Source organism: Felis catus, chromosome C1 (genome assembly GCF_018350175.1).
Source record: "Felis catus isolate Fca126 chromosome C1, F.catus_Fca126_mat1.0, whole genome shotgun sequence".
Lineage (NCBI taxonomy): Eukaryota > Metazoa > Chordata > Mammalia > Carnivora > Felidae > Felis > Felis catus.
In genome coordinates, this window is record NC_058375.1 from 208,734,438 (window position 1) to 208,755,988 (window position 21,551).

General features: G+C 37.4%; 1 pseudogene; it reads left to right on the forward strand.

Annotated features, from left to right (window-relative positions):
- The first annotated feature begins 311 nt into the window (after positions 1 to 311).
- Positions 312 to 21,551, forward strand: part of LOC109503060 — a 114,643-nt pseudogene continuing 93,403 nt past the window's right edge.

Genomic DNA, 21,551 nt, shown 5'->3' on the forward strand with positions numbered 1-21,551 from the left:
ATTCGTTGATAAAGGAAATTATAGTTCTATTTGTAGAGAAGAGGTGATACTTTAGGCAGCTATCCTTTATTGCCTAGGATTTCGATATCACAGTCAAAAGGGATTGGAACTCTTAATATGAATGGACCAGTGGAGCAGATTTCAACCCTTCCTTTAGACCCGACCTGGAGCTTTTTAAAAATTACCCTTGCCTGCCTTCCACCACAACTGATTTAGAATCTCTGGGAGTGAAACTTGGGTGTCTGATTTTTGTTGAGTTACAATTTGCACGCACTAAAATGCACCCATTTAAAGGGATTTCCATCCCTACGATGTGGTTTTGGAATGGTGGTAGGTCCGGAGCTGAAGGCAAGGAAAGAATTCTTGAGAAGTCTTTGGTGCAAAACGGTGGTTTTGATGAAGTTTTGGGGGTGATGGTGGGGTTCGTGGGGCCCAGAGCCGATGACCAAGAAGGAGTTCTTGAAGATATCTTTGGTGCAAAAAGGTGATTTTATTAAAACATGGGCAGGACCCATGGATAGGGGGAGCTGCACTGTAAGTGTGTGTGGGGGGTGACCACTTTATGGAGTTGGGGGCGAAGGAGTTTCCAAAGAGACTTTCACATACTGAAGACTTAGTGGAGGCCTAGCTATTGTCAAGCTAAGGCTGTTTTTCCCTCTAGCAAAGCATTAACATTAAGAGATTAGGAAGTTCCTGAAGGAATGTTACATTTGCCTGCCTAAAAATTTGTCAATGGGCTGCAGGTCATAAGGAAATTTAATTTTATCTACATTTCCTTCTGCCTTTGTTTCCAACATCACCTATAGTTGGGTCTTTTCCAGAATGTCATGTAAATGTAGTCAAAGTATTTAGTCTTTTGTACCTGGTGTCTTTCACACAGCATGCTGTGTTTGAGACTCCTCCTAGTGTTAAGTGTGATAGTAGAGCATTCCTTTATGCTGTAGAGAGAATACTGAGGGGTATTCCAGAGTATGGTTATACCACAATTTATTTCTCCATCCATTAGTTCATGGGGACACCTGATCTTTTTAAAAGCCTCCCAGTTGATCGTAAAGCGCAACAAAGGTTGAGAACCACGAGTATAGAGAACCTTAAATATGCATATTATTTTCTATTTGACCAAAACGCTCTCACCGTGTCTCAGTTATCAAACTTGTGTTCATTGATTTAACATGATATATGTGGAAGAAGTTAGAATTACCACAGCTGTTTTGCAGGCCACACTGTCTGATGCACATGGAAACTCTGGGTCATGTCTGCCTAATAATTACTTCCTCCTTTGCATTACCTAAAAATAATTACCTAAAAATATATGTGCTTTTCAAAGACATAGTGAATGAGTACCCCGCACATCCAACTATCCGTTATCGATAAAGTCTGATACGCTGGTGGCAGGTTGAAGAGAAACAAATCATTCACATTTCAAATCATTTTCTCTTACCCATAAATGGAAAATTCTTGCCTCTGTAGAGAAAGACTGGTTTTAGGATGCAAGATTATTAAACTAGCCTGTACATATTTCTGACCACTTGGAAAGCATTATGAGAGTATTTCAGTATCCAAGTCTACAAATTATGATGAAGAACAATTCCTTCCTAAATGCTTGGTTGTGACAGTTAGTCTGGGCCTCTCCGCCTTTAAAGGCAACACTTCGAAGCAACGTGATCAGGAATATTCTGGAAACTTCAACATCGCAATGAAAAAGTGTATTTGTCAGTGCATTTTTTTTTAAATGGATTTCTAGGGTAGTTTTCAAATTGCTGTGATTTAATAGACTGTTTGATGTTGGATACATCATGCAACTGAATCATAATGAGATGGCTGGGGGCCCTGAAGCCTCCACAGAGACTTTCACAAGAGATCAGCTGCTTGAGAACAAAGGGTTGAATTTGGCTTCCAGAGAGTAAAACACAATTTGAGGGAGTTTTTCTGAGTTAAATCAAACTTGAACTTTATACTTTTTAAAAAGAATGAAGTGCACAAGGTCCTGTGCTGATGAGGTAAGATCAAGCACAACCTGAATTTGAGTAAATTTAACTGATGTTCTTAAATATTATGACCTCTCTCCACCCTGAAAATGCTACCGTTGAGAACTGAGCTCTTTGGGTCTGACACGCTCCATGATGATTGCAATCTCTCGGCCTCAGGAAATAAAAGTATTACCTAGAATTTCTGATGTCTCTTTTGTCTGCCTATTTAAGGAATAATACTAATAATATTAATAATAATAATAATCCCCTTTCAGAATCGTTATGCATCAACTCCTCTACTTTTTAGAAGTTGATGGGGTGATACTCATTAGGCTGGAAAGGCTAACAAAAGTTAAGGAGATTTATTCTTCATTTTGTTTTGCATATTTTATTCAATTCACTGAAAAATTCTCTCTTTTGACAACCAAAGGAAAATGCAGCATTGATTTCCTGAGAGACTCTTATTCTGTTCTCCTACATACATGCACACACAGATATATTTTTGAAGGAATTCCTGGTTTCTGAGAATGTGCCAAATCTTGCAAAGATAGCAATGAGGTAATTCTAAAGTCAGTGATACTTGTGGCCTCTGACAAACAGGGGGAAATGCTCAAAAGAGAATCACCCCAGGAATCAAGCAAGAATCTTAATGAAGTGAAATAAAATTGGGAGAGAGTATGTATTTTCTCATTTGCTTACAAAGAACTTAACATTATTTCAAGGTAATACCTAATTAAGTAGTTTGAAGACTGTGTGGTGGGTTGAATAGTGTCCTCCCCAAAATTCATGTCCTTCCTAGGACTTCAGAACGTGACCTTATTTGAAAATAGAGTCATTGCCAACATCATTAGTTAAGATAAGGTCACAATGGAATAGGTGGGTCTGTAATCCAACATGATTTGTGTCCTTATAAGAGAAGGGACACAGAGACACAGACACAGAAGGAAGACAGCCTTGTGAATACTGACCAGATATGACAGGATGCAACCGTAGGCCAAGCACCGCCTGGGGCTCCCCGAAGCTGGGATCCAGGGAAGAATTTTCCCCTGGGGGCTTAGGAGGGAATGTGGCTCTGGCAACACCTAGATTTTGGACTTCAACCCTCCAGAACTGTCAGAGTGTCAGAGAATACATTTCTGTTGTTCTAAGCCACTCATTTTCTGGGACCTTGTGATGGGAGTCCTAGGCAACTAATACAACTTGCCACTGGAATTTTGCCCAAAGTGAGAGTTTGAGGCTTACCATTCCAAAGACTTGTGGTCTAGGAGGAGTCAGGAAACTTTAGGAAAACAAACAAAGAAACAAAGGGAGCATCTCTTCACTTCTGCTCATCTATGACTTCCTCACCATGCCGTATGTTGTAATCTCTGAGCTAACAGTATCAGGATCACCTGAGGTTCTCAACAAGCCTGTTGGCTGGAAGTATTTTTGGTTAAAGCCAAGGGATCTGCATTTTACTAAGTTCTTTATATCTTTCTCATGAATGCTAGAATTTTGAATTATTTCCATACAGAGTCTTATCTATCACCACCTCCGAGAGATAATTAGACAAACACCCACTGATCCGTTAAGGTCGACAAAGGCTCAGTCTTGTCCTCAAAACTGTACATGGGACCATGTGAAATCCAAACACTGGACAGAATCAGGGACCCAACAAGTCCACACAGTGTGTTAAGAGGACAAGGAACTTCCCAACAGCACATGAGCAGGTAACTTTTCATTTTCTTCCCACTCGCCCAATTTCTATAGCAAATAATGGGACAAGTCCTTGGTCGTCTTACCTTATGCCAAAACCGTGGCAGCTGGAACTTGGAAAGGATGAAGGAGAAATATGGAAACCACCAAATGTAGAACTTGATACCTGTATGGTTTTCTTCTTTAACACTTTGATAAAAGTAAAAATCACATGCCTTCAAGATAAATTAAAAATCACTACCCTACTAGTGAGAACTACACTACTAAGACGAAATTTACAAAGAAAAAAAACTTCTGGAAGGGAAATTCCACTTCACAAGAGCTTTTGAAGAACATAAATCTGAAATTACATTTATATGAAGTAAATGAGGCAAATAATTGGCTAAAGGATTTGAAATGGAAATTCTAAATCTCTCCTTTTTTATTTGAGACTATCAGGATCCTTATATTTGTGCAGTACGTGTATGAATTATACAAGTGAGATAACTCATGTTTGCTTCCTCTAAATATAGACATTTGTGATTGTAATGACAAGCTTTTCTCTGATTTCCTTTTACAAACGTTGGATTTTGAAAAGTTTTAACAGTGTGGAAAAGACAAGAGAATAATGTAACGATTACTTACGCAGCTACTCCCCAATTTTGACAAACTTTATAATATTTCTCTGTAATGTGATTATGAACAAGATACATAGGGAATTATAGACCAAACTGTAGACCTTCTGGGATAGAGCTTCTCCCTAAGGTATGTGGTGAAAACCTCAAGACAAGGGAAGGCAACCTGGCTCTGCGTGTGTGTGGGCGACATTTCCTCACAACTCTGTAACACAGGCCGCCCATTCAGACTGTATGTTACCATATATAGGAGACCAAGGAGCAAAAATTGCAAAAAAGACAACCTCTTCCCCCCTTCCCCCCACTGCGCTCAGGGCTCAGTCTTTTGGGTCTTAGCCCGCTGAGCCCGTGCTGGCACGAAGAAAGCTGCTTCCTGGAAAGAAAAACCTCGGTGTCCCAACTCTTTGTGTGTGATTTACTGCTACACTTCTTTATCTGCTTCTTGGGACCATTCTTTCACTTCTATAGAAGGAAGTGCTCCCTCATCTCCCTATGGTCGGCCTTCTCTCTCCCTGCCACTTATATCTCCATGGTTATATATATGCATATGTTAATATATTCGGTTTTATTCAACTCAACTGGTAAACAGTATACTCTATTATTTGGATACAAAACAGTTTCTTTTAGATATTTCCCAAATCATGGATTATTTCTTCCTAAGTCTTCACGATATTGAGGTATCATAATTTTTTAAATATCACACATGATATCTGGTTTTTTTTTATATTTTATAACTGGCATCGTTGGTATAAGGACATTACTGATTTTCAGATGGTAGTCTTCTTGATTGTATGTAACCTTGATCTTACTAGTGTTAATTGTGTTTGTTTGCTTGTTTGTTTGTTTGTTTTTTGAAAGACTTTTTATTTAAGTAATCATATCACCTGCATATAAAAATGTTTTTTCTTGGGGCATCTTGATGGTTTAGTCAGTGAAGCATCCAACTCTTGACCTCAGCTCAAGTCTTGATTTCAGGGTCAAGCGTTCAAGCCTTGCACTGGGCTCTACCCTGAGTGTGAAGCTTATTAAAAAAAAAATCACGGTGCCTAGTTGGCTTGGTTTCAGCTCAGGTCATGATCTCTTCGTTTGTAGGTTTGAGCCCCATGTAGAGCTCTGCACTGACAGCATGGAAACCACTTGGAATTCTCTTTCCCTCTCTCTGCATTTCCCCTGCTCGCTCACTCACTCTCTCTCAAGATAAATAAATAAACCTTAAAAAAAAGTTTTCCTTATCTTTTATTTGTATTGCCTATTGAATGACTTGGGGATCTCTGGGAAAGAGTTATGATGTCAGGATATGGTAGAGGTATACTGTTCCTGACATTAATAGGAATATTTCTGATGCTATAAAAGTAAGCATAGTGATGATTAGAAACGAGCCATTCTTCTAGTAAATTGCTGTTATACATATCTTCAGAGCAAAGCCAATAGGAGAGCGATATTGACAGAGCTTAGAAAAGCTTGATAGGAAAAAAAAAAGCCAACACTTTATGGGAGAGAAAGTTATAACTCACAGCTATTCTTTATATAGAAATATTGGTCATAACATATCCTTGTCAATGACCTGAACTATCTCTTCAGACAGTGGACTCTGGACATAATTGACACACAGAAATCATTTTTTGCAATATACAAAATGAATAATTCATCTGACGATGATAAACTTAAATGCATAATAACTATGGCAACAAAAGAAACAGAGTGTTTTCTTTTTCTGAATTTCCTGTAATAACCATGCAAGTAAAAGTAATTAAAACATGAAATAAACTTTACTGTATGAAAAAGAAAAAAGGAATTAATGAATACTTTTAAATTACAGTATTTGTCTTTTCCAAACACAGGGGAAAAATGGTAAAACAACATAGCACGTTTTAGTAATGTATAAAAACATAGTTTCTGTTTTTGAGCATTAAAAAGTTAAACATAACATTTTCATAAAAAGATTTTATCAGGCTACACATATTTCCCTTTATTTCTGGCATGCTAGAGTTTTGTTTTTATCATAAATGGGTATTTATAATACTTTTCCTGCATCTGTTGAGATCATCACACAATTTTTGTACCACAACCTACAAAGTTGCTCAAATCCTGACCTTGAACATTCCTGTATTCCTGTATAATAAGTTTTACTTAATTATAATATTCATTTATATATTGGGAATTCATATAGAATGTTTTCACTTACATTCACAGTGTGATTATTTTATTATTATCCTTTTTAAATTTTTTTTAAGGTTTATTTATTTTTGAGACAGAAAGAGACAGAGTGTGAGCAGGGAAGGGGCAGAGAGAGAGGGAGACACAGAATTCGAAGCAGACTGCAGGCTCTGAGCTGTCAGCATAGAGCCCGACGCGGGGCTTGAACCAACAAATTGTGAGATCATGACCTGAGCTGAAGTCGGATGCTCGACCAACTGAGCCACCCAGGCATCCCTGATTATTTTATTATTTTTCTTATAATAATCCTTACAAAGTGTTACCATCAAAGGACATTACCACATGTACATCGAAATGGGTGGACTTCTGTCTTTTGTTTTCCTTGACATGATTTTAGAGGACACAGATTATCTACTTCTTAAAGTTTTAACGTAATCTTGCCTATAAAATCCTCTAAGCCTATTTTCTTTTGGGGTTGTGATGAGATAGTCTGGGAGGTAGGTTTATTTCTTTAATAAGCAATGCATTCACTTTAATGGTTATGAGTCCATTAGAGCATTCCATTTCTTATTTCTAACAGCTTTGTTAAAGTACAATTTCCATACTGTAAAGTCCCCTGTAAAATTCAATGACTTTTAGTAAATTTGCAGACTTGTTTAGCCATTATCACAATCCAACTTTAAAACATCTTTATGCCACCAGAAGCTCCGTGGTGCCTGTGTGTGGCCATCTCCTAATCCCACCCCCGACTTTGAGCAACCACTGATTTATTTTCTGACAGATTTGCATATTCTGGGCATTTCCTGTAAAAGGAATCATACAAATGTAATCTTTAGCACTTGTCTTTTCTTCCACTGAACATATTGTTTTTGAGTTTCCTCTATCGTAGCAGGTATCAGTAGTTGACTCATTTCTTTTTTATTTTAGTATTTACTGTCTATTTTTCATGAATTTGCTTTGAAATCTCCATTTTCTCCAATATTTCTTTAATGTTTTAAAATGGGTTGATAAGTTTGTTGACTGAATCTATTTTTTTTAAAGTTCATTTATTTGTTTTGAGAGAGAGAGAGAGAGAGAGAGAGAGAGAGAGAGAGAGAGAGCATGAGCAGGGCAGGGGCAGGCAGAGAAGGAGAGAGAGAATCCCAAGTAGGCTCAACACTGTCAGCACAGACCCCAATGTGGGGCTCGAACTCATGAACAGTGAGATCATGACCTAAGCAGAAATCAAGAGTTGGACGCTTAACCAACTGAGCCACCCAGGTGCCCATGTTGACTGAATCCATTAATCTTAAATCTTTTATTTGTCATTTGATTTTTTTTTTTTTTGGTTCCAAGTATGCTGCTGCTGCTGCTTCTTCTTCTTCCTTTTTTTTTTTTTTTTTAAGAGAGGGAGAGAGTATGCAAGCTGGAAGTGGAAGGGCAGAGAGAGAGAGAGAGAGAGAGAGAGAGAGAATCTTAAGCAGGCTCCACACTCAGTTCAGAGCTCAATACAGGACTCATTCCCATTACTGTAGGATCATGATCTGAGCCAAGATTAAGAGTCAGATGCTCAACCGAGGCATCTAGTCACACCCCCACCCCCCGCCAAGATGCTTTTATTTGTGCTTGTTCTCTTTATTATTTTTTGAAAAATATGACAAAAGATTTATATTTTTAACACTTTTCAAATAGCCAGTTCTTGATTTTATTATTTCTATACCATTTGTTTTGTTTTTATTTCTTATTTCTTTTTTTTTTAACTTGTTTTATTTATTTATTTTTTAAAATTTACATCCAAATTAGTTAGCATATAGTGAAACAATGATTTCAGGAGTAGATTCCTTAGTGCCCCTGACCCATTTAGCCCATCCCCCCCTCCCACAAGCCCTCCAGTAACCCTCAGTTTGTTCTCCATATTTATGAGTCTCTTCTGTTTTGTCCCCCTCCCTGTTTTTACATTATTTTCGTTTCCCTTCCCTTATGTTTATCTGTTTTGTCTCTTAAAGTCCTCATATGAGTGAAGTCATATGATTTTTGTCTTTCTCTGACTGACTAATTTCACTTAGCATAATACCCTCCAGTTCCATCCATGTAGTTGTAAATGGCAAGGTTTCATTCTTTTTGATTGCTGAGTAATACTCCATTTGTGTGTGTGTGTGTGTGTGTGTGTGTGTGTGTGTATATATATATGTATGTATATATATATATATGTATGTATATATATATGTGATATATATATATATATATATATATATATATATATATATATATACCACATCTTCTTGATCCATTCATCCATCGATGGACATTTGGGCTTTTTCCATAGTTTGGCTATTGCTGATAGTGCTGCTATAAACATGGGGGTGCATGTGTCCCTTCGAAACAGCATACCTGTCTTCCATGGATAAATGCCTAGTAGTACAATTGCTGGGCCGTAGGGTAGTTCTATTTTTAGTTTTTTGAGAAACCTCCATACTGTTTTCCAGAGTAGCTGCACCAGTTTGCATTCCCACCAGCAATGCAAAAGAGATCCTCTTTCTCCGCATCCTCGCCAACATCTGTTGTTGCCTGAGTTGTTAATGTTAGCCATTCTGACAGGTGTAAGGTGGTGTCTCATTGTGGTTTTGATTTGTATTTCCCTGATGATGCGTGATGTTGAGCATTTTTTCATGTGTCGTCTGGCCATCTGGATGTCTTCTTTGGAGAAATGTCTATTCATGTCTTTTGCCCATTTCTTCACTGGATTATTTGTTTTTTGGGTAGTGAGTTTGATAAGTTCTTTGTAGACTTTGGATACTAACCCTTTATCTGATATGTCATTTGCAAATATCTTCTCCCATTCCATTGGTTGCCTTTTAGTTTTGCTGATTGCTTCCTTTGCCGTGCAGAAGCTTTTTATTTTGATGAGGTCCCAGTAGTTCATTTTTGCTTTTGTTTCCCTTGCCTCCGGAGATGTGTTAAGAAGTTGCTGTGGCCAAGAACAAAGAGGTTTTTGCTTGCTTTCTCCTCTAGGATTTTGGTGGCTTCCTGTCTTACATTGAGGTATTTTGTCCATTTTGAGTTTATTTTTGTGTATGGTATAAGAAAGTGGTCCAGGTTCGTTCTTCTACATGTCGCTGTCCAGTTTTCCCAGCACCACTTGCTGAAGAGACTGTCTTTATTCCATTGGATATTCTTTTCTGCTTTGTCAAAGATCAGTTGGCCATATGTTTGTGGGTCCATTTCTGGGTTCTCTATTCTGTTCCATTGATCTGAGTGTCTGTTCTTGTGCCAGTACCATACTGTCTTGATGATTACAGCTTTGTAGTATAGCTTGAAGTCTGGGATTGTGGTGCCTCCTGCTTTGGTTTTCTTTTTCAAGATTGCATTGGCTATTTGGGGTCTTTTCTGGTTCCATACAAATTTTAGGATTACTTGTTCTAGCTTGGTGAAGAATTCTGGTGTTATTTTGATAGGGATTGCATTGAATATGTAGATTGCTTTGGGTAGTATCGACATTTGAACAATATTTGCCCTTCCTATTCAGGAGCATGGAATCTTTTTTCATTTTTTTGTATCGTGTTCAATTTCTTTCATAAGCTTTCTATAGTTTTCAGTGTATAGATTTTTTACTTCTTTGGTTAGATTTACTCCTAGGTATTTTATGGGTTTTTGTGCAACTGTAAATGGGGTCAATTCCTTGATTTCTCTGTCACTTCATTGTTGGTGTATAGGAATGCAACTGATTTCTGTACATTGATTTTATATCCTGCAACTTTGCTGAATTCATGAATCAGTTCTAGCAGTTTTTTGGTGGAATCTTTTGGGTTTTCCCTATACACTATCATGTCATCTGTGAAGAGTGAAAGTTTGGCCTCCTCCTGGCTGATTTGGATGCCTTTTATTTCTTTGTGTTGTCTGATTGCAGAGGCTGAGACTTCCAATACTATGTTGAATAACAGTGGCGATTGTGGACATCCCTGTCTTGTTCCTGACCTTAGGGAGAAAGCTCTCAGTTTTTCCCCATTGAGGATGATATTAGCGTTGGGTCATTCATATATGGCTTTTATGATCTCGAGGTATGCTCCTTCTATCCCTACTTTCTTGAGGGTTTTTATCAAGAAAGGATGCTGTATTTTGTCAAATGCTTTCTCTGCATCTATTGAGAGGATCATATGGTTCTTGTCCATTCTTTTATTGATGTGATGAATCATGTTAATTGTTTTGCAGATATTGAATCAGCCCTGCATCCCAGGTATAAATCCCACTTGGTCGTGGTTTATAATTTTTTTAATGTATTGTTGGATCCGGTTGGCTAATATCTTGTTGAGGATTTTTGCATCCATGTTCATCAGGGAAACTGGTCTGTAGTTCTCCTTTTTAGTGGGGTCTCTGTCTGGTTTTGGAATCAAGGTAATGCTCACTTCATTGAAAGACTTTGGAAGTTTTCCTTCCATTTCTATTTTTTGGAACAGTTTCAAGAGAATAGGTGTTAACTCTTCCTGAAATGTTTGGTAGAATTCCCCTGGAAAGCCATCTGGCCCTGGACTCTTGTTTTTTGGCAGAATTTTGATTACTAATTCGATTTCCTTACTGGTTATGGGTCTGGTAAAATTTTCTATTTCTTCCTGTTTCAGTTTTGGTAGTGTCTATGTTTCTAGGAATTTGTCCATTTCTTCCAGATTGCCCATTTTATTGGCATATAATTGCTCATCATATTCTCTTATTATTGTTTTTATTTCTGCTGTGTTGGTTGTGATCTCTCATCTTTCATTCTTGATTTTATTTATTTGGGTCCTTTCCTTTTTCTTTTTGATCAAACTGGCTGGTGGTTTATCAATTTTGTTAATTCTTTCAAATAACCAGCTTCTGGTTTCATTGATCTGTTCTGTTTTTTTGGTTTTGATAGCATTAATTTTCACTCTAATATTTATTATTTCCTGTCTTCTGGTTTGGAGTTTTATTTGCTGTTCTTTTTCCAGCTCCTTAAGGCATAAGGTTAGGTTGTGAATCTGAGATCTTTCTTCCTTCTTTAGGAAAGCCTGGATTACTATATACTTTCCTCTTATGACCACCTTTGCTGTGTCCCAGAGGTTTTGGGTTGTGGTGTTATCATTTTCATGACTTCCATATACTTTTTAATTTCCTCTTTAAGTGCTTGGTTAGCCCATTCATTCTTTAGTAGGATGTTCTTCAGTCTCCAAGTATTTGTTACATTTCCAAATTTTTTCTTGTGGTTGATTTTGAGTTTCATAGTGTTGTGGTCTGAAAATATGCACGGTATGATTTTGGTCTTTTGTACTTACTTAGGGCTGATTTGTGTACCAGTATATGGTCTATTCTGGAGAACGTTCCATGTGCACTGGAGAAGAATGTGTATTCTGCTGCTTTAGGATGAAATGTTCTGAATATATCTGTTAAGTCCATCTGGTCCAGTGTGTCATTCAAAGCCATTGTTTCCTTGTTGATTTTTTAATTAGATTATCCATCCATTGCTGTGAGTGGGGTGTTGAAGTCTCCTACTATTATGGTATTACTATGGATGAGTTTCTTTGTTTGTGATTAATTGATTTATATATTTGGGCACTCCACATTTGGCATATAAATGTTTACAATTGTTAGGTCTTCTTGGTTTATAGACCCCTTGATTATGATATAATGCCCTTCTGCATCTCTTGATACAGTCTTTATTTTAAAGTCTAAATTGTCTGATATAAGTATGGCTACCCAGGCTTTCTTTTGTCGACCATTAGCATGATAGATGGTTCTCCATCTCCTTATTTTCAATCTGAAGGTGTCTTTAGGTCTAAAGTGGGTCTCTTGTAAGCAGCATATAGATGGATCTTGTTTTCTTATCCATTCTGTTACCCTATGTCTTTTGATAGGAGCATTGAGTCCATTGACGTTTAGAGTGAGTATTGAGAGTTGGAGTTTCTGGTGGTGTTCTCTGGTCCTTTCTAATCTTTGTTGCTTTTGGTATATATATATATATATATATATATATATATATATATATATTCATCTTTTCTCCCTTCAGAGAGTGCCCCTTAAAATTTCTTGCAGGGCTGGTTTAGTGGTCACAAACTCCTTTAATTTTTGTTTGTCTGGGAAACTTTTTATCTATCCTTCTATTTTGAATGACAGTCTTGCTGGATAAAGAATTCTTGGATGCATATTTTTCTGATTCAGCACATTGAATATATCGTGCCACTCCTCTCTGGCCTGCCAAGTTTCTGTGGATAGGTCTGTTGCAAACCTGATCTGTCTTCCTTGGTAGGTGAAGGACTTTTTTTCCCTTGCTGCTTTTATGATTCTCTCCTTGCCTGAGTATTTTGTGAATTTGACTATATGATATGCCTTGTTGATGGTAGGTTTTGTTGAATCTAATGGGGGTCCTCTGTGCCTCCTGGATTTTGATGTCTGTGTCTTTCCCCAGGTTAGGAAAGTTTTCCACTATGATTTGCTCACATAACCCTTCTATCCCAATTTCTCTCTCTTCCTTTTTTGGGACCCCTATGATTCTGATGTTGTTCCTTTTTAATGAGTCACTGATTTTTCTAATTCTTAAATCATGCTCTTTTGCCTTAATCTCCCTTTTTTTCTGCTTCATTATTCTCTAGAAGTTTGTCCTGTATATTGCTGATTCTCTGTTCTGCCTCATCCATCCTAGCCGCCACTGCATCCATCTGTGATTGCAGCTCAGTTATAGCATTTTTAATTTCATTCTATTTTTTACTTCTTTTATCTCTGCAGAAAGGGATTCTAATCTCCAGCTAGTATTCTTATTATCGTGATTCTAAATTCTGGTTCAGACATCTTGCTTGTATCTGTGTTGGTTAAATCCCTGGCTGTCGTTTCTTTGTGCTTTTTCTTTTGGGGTGAATTCCTTTGTTTTGTCATTTTGAAGGCAGAAAAGGAATTAATTAGGTAGAAAAATTAAAATTTTAAAAATTAAAATTAAAAATTAAAATTAAACACACACACACACACACACACACACACAAATCTAATAAATGATGTTAGATCCTAGGGGTGTTTTGGTCTGGGTGTTGAAAGTCGTTTGACAGATTAGAGAAAAAAAAGGGGGATAAAAAAGGGGAAAAAAGGAAATTGTTTGAGAATTTTAATAAATACACTGAAGTAGACTAAAATGAGATGATGGGACTAAAATAGAATTTGAAAAAAATTACACAAAAGTAAAGAATATAGTGGAAAAAATTAAAGTATTTTTAATAAAATTAAAAATAAAAATGATTTTTTTTCTCTTTCTGCATTCAAGAAAAAGAAATAAAAAATAGAAAAAATAAGGAAATAGTTTGAAAATTTGAAAAAGTGAATACACTGTAGTGGACTAAAATAAAATGATGGAAATAAAATAGAATTTGAAAAAAATTACATACAAGCAAAAAATATAGTAAAAAATTAAAGAAAAATATTTTTAATAGAAATTGAAATTAAAAATGAAGTTTTTCTCTTTCTGCATTCAAGAACAAGAAAAGAAATGCAAACGAGAAAAAAGAAAAAGAAAAAAGGAAATCGTTTGAAAATTTGAAAAAGTGAATACACTGAAGTAGACTAAATTAAAATGATGGAAGTAAGAAAGAATTTGAATAAATTTACACAAAAGTAAAAAATATATTAAAAATTTAAAGAAAAATAGTTTTAATAACAATTGAAAATAAAAATGAATTTTTTTCTTTCTGTATTCAAGAAAAAGAAAAGTAGTGTAAAAGAGAAAAAAAAGAAAGAAAGAAAATTGAATAGATGGACCTACTAACAGATTGAAATAGGACTGAAATTAGTTCGTTTTCCCCTAGAAGTCACACATGTATGCTTTACAGTCCATAAACTAAGTTGGTGGTGAGACTTGTGTTCTTGAAGAGCGAGGTTGGCTCAGTTCAGCAGGGCTCAGTGTATTGGCTCTGTTCTCCACTAGATGGCGCTGCTAGACTACTGGGGTGGATTGTTGCGGCACTCGTTGGTGTGTATGCACAGGCGCGGGAGCCATGAAAATGGCGCTACCCAGCTACCCAGTCTGTTCTCCCCCATCAGCAATCTTGCACCCGACCTGTCTTCAGCTTTCATCCACTCCCCGTTTCTTCACTGTCTGTGACCAAGCTCCAGGCAGTACCTCTCTCCTGAGTTTTGTTTTTGTTTTCCCAGCCCCTTACTTCCGAAGGACTGTGGCTTTGACCTATTCCGCCCCTCTGCGGGAGGGGCTCACTGAGCAGTGGCCGAATGTTGGCTGCACCCAGGAATGCTTGTGGGACCCTTCTGCTGGTGCCCCAAGAATGCCGCCAGATGCCAGCCTGCCCCGGAAAAAGTTTGTGAGATAGCGTAGCAGCTACACTTTCAGGGATTATGGAAAATAACCACACATCTGGCACCAGGCTTCACCCTTAACGACCTTGTTCCAGCACCAGCGAGTGTGGCCGCCTTCTGGGTTCTGCTGGGACCAGGTGGCTTCAACCGTCTCCACCAAAGGTCCTTCCAGCAGTGGAAACGCTTTTCCCCTTGTGGCCCGAGAACCTCCTGGACCCCACTCTGCTCCTGGGGATTCGCCCTTCCCACCAGAGCACCGCCAGGTATGGAGCTGCGGAGTTGCAGCCTTTGCACTCCCCTTGTTTATAGTCTTAATGGACTTTAAACCTCTCCTTTCCCTTTCTCCCTTTTTAATTTAGTCCCTGCGGCTGTTTCCAATTTTCCACTTTCTCTCCAGCTGCTTTTGGGGAAGGGGTGCTTTTCCTGTATTCTCCCCTCCCCCAGTCTCCATCCTCTCTCCACCAGCAAAAGTGGCTCCCTGCCCACTACCAGCTCCCCTCTCCCCAAGTTCACCTCTCTGTGCCATGTACCTGCTGAATTCTGTGGTTCAGGTTGTGCAGATTGTTGTGTTAATCCTCCCATCAGTTTTCTAGGTGTGTAGGATGGTCTAGTGTTGGTCTGGCTGTACTTCATGGATGCAAGGCACACAAAAAGCTTCCATGCTGTTCTGCCATCTTGGCCCCTCTCCGTCTTATTTCTTTTCATTATTTTACTTTCCACGGATTTTGTTATATGCTGATCTTTTCTTAATTTCTTTTATGAAATGATTAATTTATCCAATTTATTTTCAGTCTTTTAAGTTTTTTTTAAGGCTATCATATATTTTTCCACTTTTAGCCATACTTAAGTATATCTCACAAGTTTTAATATGTGATATTTTCATTCTGTTTTATTTATACATATGAAATATTTTAAAAATAGGCACCTTACCTACCACATATTTATAGTTCCTTTTTTCTCCTGACCCCACAACCAATAAAATAATTGCTATGCTAACTTTGATATTTATCAATCTCCTGTGTTTATTATACTTTATTTTTTAATTATTTTTAAATACAGCAAAATAGGTTTTTTAAAATCTTTTTTAAGTGTTTATTTAAATTCTAGTTAACATACACTGTAATGTTAGTCTCAGGTGTACAATATAGTGATTCAACACATCCATACATCACCTGGTGCTCATCACAAGTGCCTTCCTTAATCCCCATCACCTGTTTCATCCGTAGCCTTACCCACCTCCCCTCTGGTGACCATCAGTTTGTGTTCTAGAGTTAAGAGTCTGTTTCTTGGTTTGCCTCCACCTCTCTATTTTCTCCCTTTGCTCATTTGCCTTTCTTTCTTTTTAAAAAAATTTTTTTATTCTCAAGTTAGTTAACATACAGTGTAGTCTTGGCTTCAGAAGTAGAACCCAGTGGTTTACTGTTAACATATAACACCCAGTGTTCATCCCAACAAGGGCCCTCCTTAATGTCCATCATCCATTTTCCCCAACCCCTCACCCCTCACCCCTTTACCCCCTTCAGTATCAACCTTCAGTTTGTTCTCTGTATTTAAGAGTCTTTTGTGGTTTGCTTCCCTCTCTGTTTTTATCTTATTTTCTCTTCCCTTTCTCAATGATCATCTGTTAAGTTTTTAATACACATATATTCTTTTCCAAAATCCACAGCTGCATGCCATTCAATAGCATTGATGTAACACAATGTATCCATTTCTTTTTTTGAGGAACACTTAGATTTTTGAAAACGATTTCTATTATAAGTGATGCTTCTGCAAACATTTTAGTGTATGTCTCCTTACATATGCTGTGAGAGATTTTCTAGAAGATTAAAAAAACAAAACAAAACAAAAAACAACTTCCTTTATGAATCACAGAGTGTATGGCATCTTCAGCTTCACTAGAGGTTTCCAAATATTTCTCTGACCAGCATTTAGCCCAAAGGAAAAGAGAACCATAGCACAGAGAGGATAAAACTTCAATTCCTTGTCTGAAATTGAGTCACATGGGCAGTAGCTACACGTAGCTACAAGTACAGCTGCAAAATGTGTCTCTAGCTTGAAATTATGTACATCACTAAAACCTAGAGGTATGCAATTAGTATTGCCAAAATAATATGGAGGAGGGGGGAATAATATGGAGGAGAGGAGAATAGTAACAGCTCCTACAAAAGTACCCAAAAATTCATGTGCCTCTTGTTCCCATAACAGCACTCACCTACTCACCCAAAGGAGATGACCTAAAGTGCCTCCGTGCCCAAGAGATCCAATAGGTTCTGCCTCTTCTCACACCCAATGGACAGTAGGAGAAGGGACAGGAACACCTATGTTTGAGGAAAGCAGACTGACTATCAAGTGTCTGATATATGCCATTTCCTGAGAGTGAAGTTTTGTAGTTCTCATTGAGAGGCAAGTCTTCATAATTTCTAGGCACCTGGATATCTCTATGCAAAGATCTATGGCTCACACCCTATAAAGAGCGATAAATTCTTTGTGCACATTGGTATATTGGGTCGTGTTATTCTGACACTCGTGACTCTTCATCTTAATGATTCTGGGCACTTATCCAACACTTTTTTGCCCTCTCTTGCTCTGGAAGGTTGGATAAAAACAATAAAAGACAGGATCATTGAAAATATTGGGTTTTTGTACTCTTTGGTAAAAATGCTCTATGAAATTGTGGTCTTGAGTTATATGTCTCATCACTGTTGTATATTTCTACTTACAGTATTATGGAAGATGACAATAGTTTAATAAAATAATATGACTCTTTCTCTGAAGCCAGTGTAGTTCAATACCACATAGATTTAACCATATCTTAAAAGAACAGAACAGTTACATGAGTCAAGGAATTTTGCTAAGTTTTAGAGCTTTTGATTAGATGTAACCATTGCCTTAGGCAGATGATTTGGAACATCTGTTTATTGATATGTTGTGTGTAAGATAATCCTCCAAGTGTAACTTTCAGATACATTAAATATGACTATTGTAAAAAGGAGTAAAATTGTCAAATACATTATTAGTGTTTTGTAAAATAGAAACAATAGCAATAAAATACAATTTAGGGGATTGGAACTTTCACAGATTCCTGGAGAAGGCAAAAATGAAATACTTTTTGTATATAGTTCATTGACAATACCAATGAAAATATTAATGATATATACTTAACATAGAATCTTAATATTGAGAATGAACCCTAAAAAATACATTTCTATCTATGGGCAAGGAGGCATGGATAATTGACATCTATTAATAGAAAAATTATAAAATTCTATATGGTATATATATAGAAGGCAATGCTATGTAGTAGGAAAAAATAAGGTAGACCTTTATATTAGTGTTCTGTGTTGTATAATGGATTACCACAACCTCAGTCGTTTATAAGAATAGAGATTTGTTATCTCAGTTCCTGTGAGTTGGGAGTTAGGTGCTGCTTATTTAGGGCTTCTACTGAGGGTTTCATAAGGCTAAAGTTGTTTCTGGGCTGTGTTCTCATATTGAATCTCATGTGGGGAAGAATCTGCATCCACAGTTACACGGGTTGTTGGAAGATTCATTTCCTTGTGGTTGTAGGATTGAGGGGTCTGGCTTGCGCTGGTTGTTGGCTGAGGGTCACCCTCTGTTCCCAGAGGCCATAATTCCTAGAGGCTGCCGCAGTTTCTTTCCACAAGGTTGCTTACTTCATCAAGTTGCTAAGGAGAGTCTCTGAAAAACACCTGCTAGGAAGACAAAATCTTATGTGTTACTAGCGTAAAATAATCACGGGAGTTACGTTCCATCGCCTTTGTCACTATTGATAAGAAGCAAGTCATAGGTCTGGCCCATACTCAGAGTGAGAGGATTATATACAGATGTAAACATCAGGAAGTAGGGTGTAAGGAGGGACCACCCTAAGGTCTGTCTACAAGGAAGTCTATGTGCTGATAGGGGATGATTTCTAAGATGTGTTACTGAGAAGGAAAAAAAGTTATTTATATTGTATACCTATGTATGTGTGCACACATAGGCAGGTACTTGTTTTTGCCTCTGAAGACAAACAATGGGGGAAAACTATTTGGAGTGGAAAGAGGATTAACAAGTCAATTTCTGTCTTTTTTTTTTAATGTTGCAATTTGCATGCAGTATATACATATATATGTATATAACACGGTATATATACATATATACATATATGTGCATATATACGTGTATATATATATATATACATATATATATGTATATATATGTATATATACTGTGTTAATAAAAGAGTTTTTTCTTTTCTTTGCTTTACTTTTTTTTTTTCTTTTCAGAAAGGAAGAGAGTGGGTGAGGAGTGGAGATACAGAGAGCGAGAGTGAGAGCAAGAGCGAGAGAGAATCTTAAGCAGGTGACATGCCCAGCAGAGAGCCTGAGACAGGGCTTAATGCCACAACCCTGGGATCGCGAACCTAATCAAGAGTCAGATACTTAACCAACTAAGCCACCCAGGTGCTCCAAAAGACTTAATTGTTTAAATTTATGGTGTTTTATGGCTATTTGGAAACCTAAAGCAGAAGTAATGACTTTTGCAAAACAAAAAACCCATTTTGCAAAGAGTTTGAGAATCTAAGCTCTGATTTCTTATTTTCCTTTGAGCAATTTATGGAGTGGCCTAGGCATTCTGAGCCTCAGTTTTTTAATTTGAATTTTGGTAAAGTTGGAGTACAAAATCTCTTTGGGGCACCTGGGTGGCGCGGTTGGTTATGTATCCAACTCTGGATTTCAGCTCAGGTCATGACCTCATGGTCCATGAGATTGAGCCTTGTATCTGGATCCATAGTAACAGTGCACGCCTGCTTGGGATTCTCTCTCTCCCTCTATGTGCTCCGCCCCTGCTTGTGTGTACTCCCTCTCTCTCAAAATAAATAAACTTAAAAAAATCTCATAAATCTCTTTTAAATACAAATCAATCAAATATTGAATAGGTAGTAACCTAAATACAATTATGAAAATAACAAATATTTTATAAAGGAAGATCTTTTAAGCATGAGGTGGAGTTAGACTAGGAGGGTGGGTGAAACCCATCAAGCACACAAGGGTCTGATGGAGTTGAGGAAAAGAAGGGGGAGAGGAAAGAAAATAACACCAAGTCAAAGGGAGCAGAACCTTGGAATTAAGGTAAAGCTTATGCTGAAATGGCTTAGAATTCACTAAGAGAGGAGACAGGTCAGCTGCATAACTTTAAGTTTCCATCAGATGATTTTATTTTTATTTTTAATTGAACTTCTTTTATACGCTTGCAGATACCCATGTACTTGTAAGCATGGGAATACAGAGAGAGCTTATACACACTTTATTCAGTTTCTCCCTGTGATGATATCTTGCAAAACTATACTACAATGTCATGACCAGGATATCTGACATTGATACGGTCAAGATACAGAACGTTTCCATTATCACAAAGATTCTGGAAATTGTCCCTTTAAAACCACACCCACTTCCTTCCTGCCACCACTTGCTCCTTAACTTCCGGCAACCACTAATGTGTTGTCCATTTTTATAATTTGGTCATTTCGAGAAGGTTAATAGGAATGGGATCATATAGGTATGTAGCTGTTTGGGCTTTTATCACTAGCAGAATTCTTGGGCTATTTGTTTATGTTGCAACATTTATCTGTAGTTTTTCCTTTTTATTTCTGAGTAGTATTCCATGGTGTTGTTCTACCACATGTCTCCAGTGAATGTCTCCATTCACTCACTGAAGGAACTCTGAATTTGGAGGTATTTTTAATGAAGCTGTTATAAACATTTGCATAAAGGTTTTTGTGTGAATATAAATCTTTATTTTTTTGAAGTTTATTTATTTTAAGAGAGAGAGAGACAGAGAGAGAGGGTGAGCGAGCACAGATGGGGGGAGGGGCAGAGAGAGAAGGGGACAGAAGACCCTAAGCCGTCTCTGCACTGACAGCAGAGAGCCTGATGCAGGGCTCGAACTCATGAACCTCAAGATTGTGATCTGAGCCCAAGTCAGAAGCTTAACCGATTGAGCCACCCAGGGGCCTCTAAATCTTCATCTCTTTGGGAAACTGCATAGGAGAGCAATTCATGAGTTTTTGGTGTCTGTATGTTTAGGTTTTAAGAAACTGCCTTTTTTTTTTTTTTCTATAGTGGCTGAGCGACCTCACATTCTTACCTTCAGTGTAAAAGCAGTACAGTTTCTTCACAATCTCACCAGCATTTGATTTAAGACCTAATTTCTTTCTTTTTTTTTTTAGTGATTCTGAGAGATGGCTTAGTTTTCATGTGTATTTCTCCAATGACTAAGATGTTGAACAACTTTATGAGCTTATTTGCCATCTGTATATGCTCCTCAGTGAAATAGCTCTTCATGTTTTTTGCTCATGTTCCACTTGGATTAGACTAAAAGAAAATCCAGGGACCTTTGCCACCACGTTATTTCTCTGGTTCAAAGGTCTCTAGGTAGTCTGCCTTCTCTCTGCCTTTTTGAGTTTCCTTATGCTTATTCTATATGTAATACACAGGGTTTATAGCTGTACTTAGTAGAAAATTAGATCTACTCCATTTTCCTGGAAGTATCTTTTTAAAATATGAACTTATGTTCTACCTTATTTCACCAAGAATTTGAGACACATTACAGAATACTGACAGCCAGACTGACATTTTTGACAGCATAGATGTAAGTAGATATAATTGCACTGAAAAACCATAAAATACCTAGGGATAAACCTCACCAAAGAGGTACAAGATATCTATGTTGAAAACTATAGAAAGCTTATGAAAGAAATTGAAGAAGACAAAAAGAAATGGAAAAACATTCCACGCTCATGGATTGGAAGAACAAATATCATCAAAATATCGAT